The sequence below is a fragment of the Lynx rufus genome, unplaced genomic scaffold (genome assembly GCF_022079265.1).
Source record: "Lynx rufus isolate CCGP_SWC_20201006 ecotype Redwood Valley unplaced genomic scaffold, mLynRuf1.p SCAF_3, whole genome shotgun sequence".
NCBI classification, from domain to species: Eukaryota; Metazoa; Chordata; class Mammalia; order Carnivora; family Felidae; genus Lynx; species Lynx rufus.
The window spans coordinates 43,303,233-43,313,490 of record NW_025814845.1 but is presented as its reverse complement, the minus strand read 5'-3'; the positions used below and the strand labels follow the sequence as shown (position 1 = coordinate 43,313,490).

Genomic DNA, 10,258 nt, shown 5'->3' with positions numbered 1-10,258 from the left:
GGTAAACCTAGCAAGAGCTCTTCTCATTAAGGGTTTTATGAGAAGGGTGGTAGGTTAAAATAGCATCACAAGAAGTAGAATAGAAATCATAGTCACGAAGAGGAAAAGAACAGTTAAGCAAGAGCCTTGAGTCAAGTAGAAAATAATGATGTCAAAAGAGAAGTTAAGTACACCTCGAGAAATGGATCAAGGCAAGCAAATCAGGAAGGAGGCTATGAATGACATGTTCTTATATTGACTGTGTAGTGTGGGAACAAGTAAACTAGGGCAATGTTTATCACAAACATAGATTATGCCAGGTGCCTTTATCTATGAAAGCCAAAAAGTCAAGGTCTTTATCTCCTAAAATCTAACAATTTTAAAGGTGACAATAAAGGCAAATATAAATATTTTTATCTTTACTCTGCTTTTAGAATGTAATATTGAAATAGCTAAAACCTACTGAACTGAACCAGTACCAGGAATCAGGCTCTTTCCTAAACACTTCACAAGCATTAACTCATTTAATCCTTAAAAAGGTAGATATAGGGGCGCCTGGGTGGCGCAGTCGGTTAAGCGTCCGACTTCAGCCAGGTCACGATCTCGCGGTCCGTGAGTTCGAGCCCCGCGTCGGGCTCTGGGCTGATGGCTTGGAGCCTGGAGCCTGTTTCCGATTCTGTGTCTCCCTCTCTCTCTGCCCCTACCCCGTTCATGCTCTGTCTCTCTCTGTCCCAAAAAAAATAAATAAACGTTGAAAAAAAAATTTTTTTAAAAATAAAAAAATAAAATAAAAAGGTAGATATAATCAACTATCTCATTTTGCTGATACAGAAATAAGATTAAAGAGGTTGAATAACTTGCCCAAGATTATATATCTAGTAAGTAGAAGAGCCAAGATTCAAGCTCAGGTAATCTAGTTCAGTGTCCTTATACCATCATTTTGGTCCACCAAACCATCATGCAATTAGAAAGTAGAATAAGGACTAGGGGGAAAAAATGAGGTCACAGGGATTGGTAGCTGAAATATCCTAGACAAGAGTGGTATAATTGTCACAGACTTTCAGTGCAAGGGAAGTAAAACCAACTAAAAATAGTATAAACGCAAAAAGGATAAATTAATCCATGAAATGAATAAATTAAAAGATTGCTATATTCAGAAAGAATTGGATCAAGTAATGTAAATTATGTTATTAGCACTCTCTCCCTCACCCGCTCCATCTCTCAACTTTAATTTTTCTGTGTATTATTCTAATTCTATCATTACAAAATTACCCGTGGATTTCCTCAATGCATCCAAGAAGTTTACTCATCGAAAAGTCCATCAAAGTCTATAATGCCCCATCTCAAAAATCCATAGAAAAGAGACTGTCTCTCTCCAATATCCATATGAACATCCCAAGGAAGGATTATGATTAATTCTACTTGGATACCCCAAATAAATTATTCTGACCAGAAAAATGGAGAATTAAGCTAGGCAGGCCTAAGTGATGCTTATGTCCAGAGGTGGAGTTTGTTTATAAAAGGGGAGGAGAGCAGAGGGATAAGAGAAAAAATGATCTGTTAGCTAGAAACAACAGCTAGTAATAGAGTCCATTACAAATGGCATATGGAATTTGCTTGTCTTGAGTCACGGGACAACATGGCAGACCTCGCAGTTTGGCTGAGCTGAGACAGGCAATTGACTTTCAAACTGGCCCTAATAACAATCACAGTGATTTCAAGAGTTAGCAATTGTGCACCACTTTACAGTTGAAAAGCATTTTCCACACATTACTTCCTTTGAAAAAAAAAGATTCACTTTCCTTTCACTTTTGCCAGAAGATGGGTTCTCACTTGCTGTCACCTCTTCAGAGATTTACTCTAAGAAATATTGATTAAAATGTCTAATGTTTCACTTCTCCAAAACCAGCTTTATAGGATATGGATGATATAAACATTCCAGAAGCTACACCGTTTAGCTTTGATCTCAGCAACTGCCCTTTAACATGATATTCTGAACATCTCACATCTGAAGCTACTCTCGCTGTGCCATTGGTCAACCTTTAAGAATCCATGGGCAATGCCCTACTGATAAAGCTAACGTAAAATGTTTTAATGTTTGAAATAGGACCTATTAGTCTCGGCATATAAACTCATGCATGCTATAAATGTAAGGTTGAGACTATAAAAAGAGTGCTGATGTCAAAACTATTTCAAATTTATAATGTTTACACAAAGTATCTCAACATAGAAAATTAAAATAAACTACAGGCATAGATACCAGCAAAACATTCGTGATGATTTGAGTAGTTAACACAGATTAAAAACATGAGTAAAATTACATATTTAGCCTGGTGCAGACATTGGGAACAGTGATGGGTGCTGCTTCCCTTGTGTCCACCTTGGCCACCTAGCTGCTCCAGCCCATGCAGAGCTACCACCTCTGCCATCACCCCTTCAACCTCTCTGTAGTTTGAAATGAAGCAGTTGTCCTTTCTGGAAGGAAACTTGTCCAGATCAAGCAGGAAGTGTGGCAGAAGTTGGAAGAACGGACGGCACAGGGCAACAAGCAGACACACCTGAGTGTGGTTCTGGTTGGTGAGAATCCTGCAAGCCCCTCCTACATCCATAACAAAACAAGGGCAGCTGCAAGAGTAGGAGTCAACAGTGAGACAATTGTGAAACCAGCTTCAATTTCAGAGGAAGAACTGCTGAATTTAATCAACAAACTAAATAATGATGGTAGTGTAGATGGCTTCCTTGTTCAGCTGCTTCTTCCAGAGCACAATTGCAGAAGAAAGATCTGCAATGCTGTCTCTCCAGATAAGGATGGCTTTCCTGTAATTAATGTAGGGCAAATGTGTTTGGACCAGTATTCCATATTACCAGCTACCCCACGGGGTGTCTGGGAAATAATTAAGCAAACTGGCATTCCAACCCTAGGAAAGAATGTGGTTTTGGCTGGGAGGTCAGGAGGTCAAAAAATGTTGGAATGCCCATGTCAATGCTACTACACACAGATGAGGGCATGAACACCCTGGAGGTGATGTCACTGTTACAATATCTCCTGGATACTCTACCAAAGAGCAACTGAAGAAATCTGCTGCAGCATTTCAAACCTGAGCACTGCAGACATGATCAAGGAGGGAGCAGCAGTCATCACTGTGGGAATAGAGTTCAAGATCCCTAACTGCTAAATTCAAGTTGGTTGGAGATGTGGATTTTGAAGGAGTCAGAAAGAAAGCCAGTCTCTGCAGGTGTTGGTTCCATGACAATGGTGATGCTAATGAAGAATACCATTACTGCCACAAAAAAAAAGTTGTGAGGTTTGAAGAGCAGGAAGTGTTGAAGGCTAAGGGGTGTAGAGTAGCAACTTAATTAACTATTGTGTCTTCTGTCATGAACAATACTCCAAGCCAGTTCAAGAGGCAAAGCAGGCCAGTAGAAATCTGCAATATTTTTTATTTATTTTATTGAAATGGCTTAAAATGATGCTTTGAATTCATTAAAAGCTTAAATGGGCGGTGTCTGTGCACATAGCTCTGCAGCACCTCACCATGGACTATGCCAGTATCATGCTGGGTCATAGGATCCAGCCAAGAAAAGCCATTAACCTAGTGATTAACATGGAGGGCATTGTCACATTGAGAATGGATGCTTAACTTTGTCAAGCCACTTCAGTTAAAATTTGCCTTTTCTAGGATTACATTTCCTAAGTACTATTCCAGTAAGAGTTGATACTCGCTTCAGGTTCCAAACCTTTTGAGTTTAATTGGTCAAACCAAAGGAAAAGTGTTGCTAGAGAAAATGAGGGAAAAGGTAAAAAGGAATAAATGGTAATTGAGTAGAAAAAAATTACTCTAATTTAAATACATATTATATGTAAAAACGACATGTTAATGGTGCCCTGACCTGTCATTTCATGGCTTAGTCATTGGGAAAATGTTTCAGATTGTTCCATGTGCTGTTAGTCCTCATTTTATGTGTGTTACATTCATGAGATTTTCCCATTATTTTCTAGGATTGAAAGGCTTATTTTATTTTATAGATTATTTGTTTGTACTATCATATTTGGCTTTTCTTATATCCTTGAACTTCATCATTATATTTTTGTACTGTTAGGGGTGTCTGTATGGTTTTCTTGGTATATCTTGAAACCTGTTTTTTAAAAAACAACACTCAGATCTGATAATCATTAGGGCAGCTTGTATAAGTTCACAACTTGCTTTTCCACCAAAGACCTTGTCAGTAGCTGCCTGATTTTCTCTGATGTACCTTTTGGCTTTCCCACACAGGTTTTTGAGAACTTGAGTTAATGTTGAATTTTATCAGACTTTCTGATTAAAAGGCTTTTTGGGGGGTTTATTTCACTGTGTTTTTTTTTAATAAAACACTTCTTATTGGTGTGGGAAAAAAAAGATACAGTTGGTTAGTTTAGAAACAAACATTTTCTGAGTGTCTGCCATGGACCAGGCACTATGCCGGACACTGAGCCTAAAAATATAAGTAATATCTCTGTACTTGAGGCACTTGATATTTAGAGGTGAAGACAACACATACACATGGTAGCAATTTGCTGAGGGAGGGAAATACTCAGGGCACTAAGGGAGACTCAGCATACTAAGAGTACAAAGAAAGCAGAAACTGATCCAGTTTGGAAATTAAGTATAGGCTTCCTAGAAATTAAAATGCCTGAGTTGAGTTCTGAAAGAAGGGTAAGAATATCCATGTGAAGGAAGGTAGGAGGAACATTCAAGGCAAAAGGAAAAAAAGTGAACAAATGTGTAGAAATTTGGAATAGCATGAGGTATGCTAAGATAAACACACATTTCCAATTTAAGTGTAAATTATAAGGCATGAAGGTTGGGGAGATGAAGCTGAAGAAGTAGTGTTATGGACTGAATGTTTGTGTCTCCCCCAAATTCATATGTTGAAGTTCTAACCTCAGATGTGATAACATTAGGAGGTGAGGACTTTCAGTGGTTTATTAGGTTCAGATGAGGTCATGAGAGTGCACCCCTGCTGATGGGATTAGTGCCTCCATAAGAAGGGGAAAAGACACCAGAAGTTCCTCTGTTCACCATGTGAGGACATGGCAAGAAGGTGGCCATCTGCAAGGTGGGAAGAGGGCCTTCACCAGAAATCAATCCGCTAGCACACTGATCTTGGAACTCCCAGACTCCAGAACTGTGAGAAATAAATGTCTGTTAAGTTACCCAGTCCATGGTACTTTGCTATGGTAGCCCAAGCCAACTAAGACAGGTAGGTAGCAATAGGTTCATGAAAGTCTCTAAATACCTTACAGAAGTTTCCACTTTACTTTGTAAGCAATGGGAAGTCACTGAAGGGTTGTAAGAAGAAGCCACAATCAGAGTTTTATTTTGATAAATAACTGGCAACTATGCTGAGCATGAGCACAAATCATAGAGCAGAGTTACCCATGAAGAGGCTATTGCAGTCAGTCAAGGAGAGAGGAGTTTACAGCTTGTAGTGGTATAAACAAAAAAAGATGAAAATTCAACAAATTTGTAGGAAGAGATCAAAATAATCAGATTGCGGTAATTATTGTGTGTGCAGTGAATGGGCTAGTGAAGAGCTAAGAGTAAAACCTGAGTATTATACCTAGAGAATTGGGTAGGTGGCTGTAAAAATAAAGAGTATCCAGAATACAGAAAGAGGCGAGGAAGAAGACACACCTTTGACAAGTAATGTTTAACCTGCTGCAAAACATCCATGTATGTCCAGCAGAAAGTTGATTTTGAGCCTCATTCTCAGTGGAGAGTCAGAAATGCAAATTTGTGTAACATAAGAGACAAAGAGATTTCATAAGCTTCTAGAGAATAAAGAAGAATCTCAGGTGAATAATCAGAAATCATAATGGCTTTAGACCTCTTAAAAACAACATTGAAATTCCAAAGACAATGAACCTTAAGGCTGTGATCCCACACAAGTCTCACATGCCAGTACCTATATTTAAGTCTAGAGGGAGAGGCAGGTCTTGAAAATAATTGTGGGTGTAGTTTTCATCCTATGGACTAAAATGGAATCCAATACATAAAAATCCAACCAAATGTGAGAGGTGAATTGGCAAGAAAGCCACACCCTAGACTAAAAAGAAGTGAGAATGTTGAAGATGTAAAACATGGCAGGGCTGTTAACTTGCTAGAGGAGGGATGCAAGCTAACAAGGCTGCTCAGGCACCAAAATGGTATATTTTAATACTCTCTCTTTAGAAACAGCCAAGGACAGAAATGGAAAAGGAAGAATGACTCAGAAGCAGGGGAAATCTTTTAGAAAAAGAGTAAAAAAGGGGGGCAGGGGGAAATATTAGGAAATTAGAGAACAAGTATACTATAATAGGAGTTTCAAGAAAGAAAATTGGGGAAAAAAATGGTTAGGAGGAAATCACTCAAGAACACTTCTCAGAACTCAAGGAATAGTCTGCAGACTAAAAAGGCCCACCATATACTCAAATAGACTCATACTGAGGCATATCATCATATAGCTTCAGATTATAGGAGGAAAAAGAAGATTCTACAAGCTTTCTGAGAAGAATAAAACAGTTTATAGGATAGAAATCAGAATGCCTTCAGACCTCTCACAGCAATATTGTAAACTAAAAGAGAGTGGGGAAATGGCTGCAATATTAAGAAAAAAAATTATTTCCAATCTATAGTACTACATAGATATGGTTTGCCAGGCAAACTAGCAATCAAATATGAGAACAGAGTAAGATTATTTTTAAATATTCAATGTCTGAAAAGTATTTACTTCTCATGCACCATTTCTCAGGAATCTACTAGAGGATGCCCTACTAAACAGACAGAGTGATCCAAGGAAAAGGAAGTCATGGAATACAGGAAATAGAATACTCAGCACATGAGAAAGGTGAAGGGAATCCCAGGCTAATGGTGACTGAAGATCCCAGGAAGACAGTAGTATACCAGCTATATAGAGGGAAGTGAGTCCAGCTATATAGAGGGAAGAGGTCTGAGTAGCGCACTCCAAAGTTAAACTTGCTGAGTGTTATATCATTACCAGATGCTTGAATGGACCACATGCTGAGGACACTCACTACACCCTCAAAGAAGTTCTGCTTTTGCATATTTCTGAGAACTGGAGGCTGGCTAATGTGAACTTGAAATCCGAAGTATAGAACAGGACTATATTCCTACTAAAACCAGCACCTGGCTCAATGCAACCCTGCTGATAACCCATTGTGGTGAGAACTATACCTTCCAAGACTAATTCATGATCTTGCTCACTTACCTTTCCAAGAATGCCTAAATTCTCAGAGAAGCAAAGCCAGATTATGACCAGGCAACTCTGTTCAGCTTTTCTTCTGAAACCCCTCATCTATCAGTGGTGGTACCGTCTTCTCTGTCATAGTTAGGTTTGCACTCACTCTCTTTACATTTTCACCCTTCACATTCTTCTTACATGAAAATAACCACTGATAATAAAATATTAAACTGATAATAAAAGAGAAAAGAAAAACATCTGTAGGATATAGATCAATATGATCATAGTGGTATATTTTTCAGAGTCCAGTCAGCAAAACAGAGAACTCATTTATTACACTGCAAACACAGGAATTATTTAACATAAGAGTTAGAAGGCTTAGAGAATGCAGAGGAAACACTAAGGGAAACTAAAAGTAATAACTGCAGGAAACAGCTGCCATATCCTTGGTCTGGTAAAACTAAAGGAGATGGGGTTACAAGAATCCAGACACATAAAAGAGGGGCTGGAGGGGTGAGTTCAGACATTTGAGGGATCCCCTCTGTCTCATCTGTACTTTTGAGGGGTCCCTGAAGTTGGTTCTGGAAGTGCCAAAAGAACATGGAGGCCGGGGCAAATTACCACTGGTGAATATTGAATGGAATGAGAAGAAACTGAAGTGCCTTCTCCCTCTTCTCACTCCCTATTGATAAAAACCTTCCAGGAAGCCATCTGGTAAAGCAGTCTGGGGAATGTCATTGGCAAAGGCACAGCCCCAGCTGCCCCAGCTACAGCATCACAAACAGAGTAAGGGAAGACAAACTTGCTGCTGAGGATTCTAGATAATAACAAGCTCAGCTGGCTACATCTGGAGATGAAACTAAAGACAGGGAAGGGTTTTGCTTTTTCTCTGCCATTTGAATCTTTTACAAGAATATATCTACATTTTACTTGAAATTTTAAAATGAAAAACCTTTAAGGGAAGCTTTAAGTTGATTATCAAATGAACTATACTTATATTTGTCTAATACATTCATGAAAGGAATAAAACTTTCATAAGAAAGATACTATTTTCTTTCACTTTATGTTGTGTGGTATGAAGACATTTTTAAATAACTAATTTAAAACAGATTTTTTAGTATTTTATGATGAATATATTTTATGATGAAAAACTAAAACTTGAAAATGCAAAGCTCCCTTATGGAGAACTCTGTCAAAAAACTGAAAATTTGTTATATACTGGTCATGAAGTGATAAGGTCACAACACTGAGCCAAAAAGACCTGGCCTTGAATCCTTGCTCCACCACACACTAATTGGGCAAATTGATTCACCTTTCAAAGACTCAGTTTCCTCAATCTATAAAATGAGGAAAAGATTTCCAGATGAAAATATGGCAGCATCTTAAGTGAGAATAGATTAAATGGTTGTCATTAAAGAGAGCACAGGGGCGCCTGGGTGGCGCAGTCGGTTAAGCGTCCGACTTCAGCCAGGTCACGATCTCGCGGTCCGTGAGTTCGAGCCCCGCGTCGGGCTCTGGGCTGATGGCTCAGAGCCTGGAGCCTGTTTCCGATTCTGTGTCTCCCTCCCTCTCTGCCCCTCCCTCGTTCATGCTCTGTCTCTCTCTGTCCCAAAAATAAATAAACGTTGAAAAAAAAAATTTTTTTTTTAAATAAAAAAAAATTAAAAAAAATAAAAAAAAATAAAGAGAGCACAGAACAGGAAGATTTTAGAAATCATTGGCTGAAAAAGACTGAAAATATTCAAACAGATAAATGTTTCACCTAAGCTGTATATTTCTCTAGATCTTTCTTAGTTGATGTTACGGTTTTTCTTAAATTGAGAACACAAGTAGAGGCAATAAAGGAGTTGTTCGTTAGAGATTTGATGCTGTTATTTGAATATGTCTAACTTATGGAAAGTACAATATGCTGGATGTTGTGCTAATCTCTGCTAAAAAAAAAAGCCTAACTGGTTGGCTCACATGGTCATAAACTCAAGACACCAACAGCACATAAGCAAGCAAAGTATGTTCTTGGCTTTGGGACTGCCATTGCTATTTGCAGAGACTAGCGATGTTTGCCTGATTCCAAGACAACAGGAATTACTTCAGTCTTTGTTTAAATTTCATCTTGAATTACTGTATATCAAGTTTTTTGGTTTGCTGACATTGTTTTCCAGCCCCACACAGTTGTCATTTCGTGTGAGGCTGGGTTTCCATTTGTCCTTACATTTTACTCTTCTGCTTCGTAGCTACTCACTGAATTCTCCAATGCTCACCTAGTCTGGGTTTATATACTTATATATCACTAGATACAATGGTAAACCTGGGCATCGGCTTTAGTCATTCACCATTCATTCTTAAATTCATACATTTACTGTCTTCTAAATATTGAATTCCATGCTTGATACTGTATATACAAAAATAAACAAGGCAATATATTTGTCCTCAAAGATGTCTAGAAAAGGAAAAGGACACAGAAACAGAAAATTAAAATACACTGGAATGATTTTAAAACAAAGAATCTTCAAAGAGGTAAGAAGAAGAAATAGATCCCAGAGGCGTTCAATTTTATAACAATATGAACTTTAGCAATATGAACTTTAGATGCAATCTACTCTAAGATCCAAATACATCCTTAGCTAATTTCACATTCTCCCTAAAAGCTTCACCCAAACCCCACAGCCTTTGTGTATGTGGCTAGTATTTATGTGTACATGTGGGTATCTGTCTGTGAGGGCTCTTGTTGCATTGGTGATACTGGTGTTGTATTATTTTTGTTAATATTTTCCTTTTTGTTCTTTGCTACACAGATATGTGAATTCGGTAACGGCTTTTCACCCTGTATTTCCAAAGAAGTCCTGGGTTATGTGAAAGGTCCCCCTTGAATCAGACCTTGGTCACCAACTGACAGTCAACACCCTACCACTAACTCAGTGAAAAATACAATTCACGACACTTGAGTTTAAAATTAAACTGAATCTGAAACACGACAAGGTGTAATAACCTCATTCAGGGCTTCTCAATGTCAGCACTACTGAAATTTTAGGTCAGGTAATCCTTTGTTGCTGGAGGCCAC

The 10,258-nt window shown here is 38.3% G+C and overlaps 1 pseudogene; it reads left to right on the top strand.

Annotated features, from left to right (window-relative positions):
* The first annotated feature begins 2,435 nt into the window (after window positions 1-2,435).
* LOC124521058 (bifunctional methylenetetrahydrofolate dehydrogenase/cyclohydrolase, mitochondrial-like) lies at window positions 2,436-3,283 on the top strand (annotated as a pseudogene).
* Window positions 3,284-10,258: the final 6,975 nt, after the last annotated feature.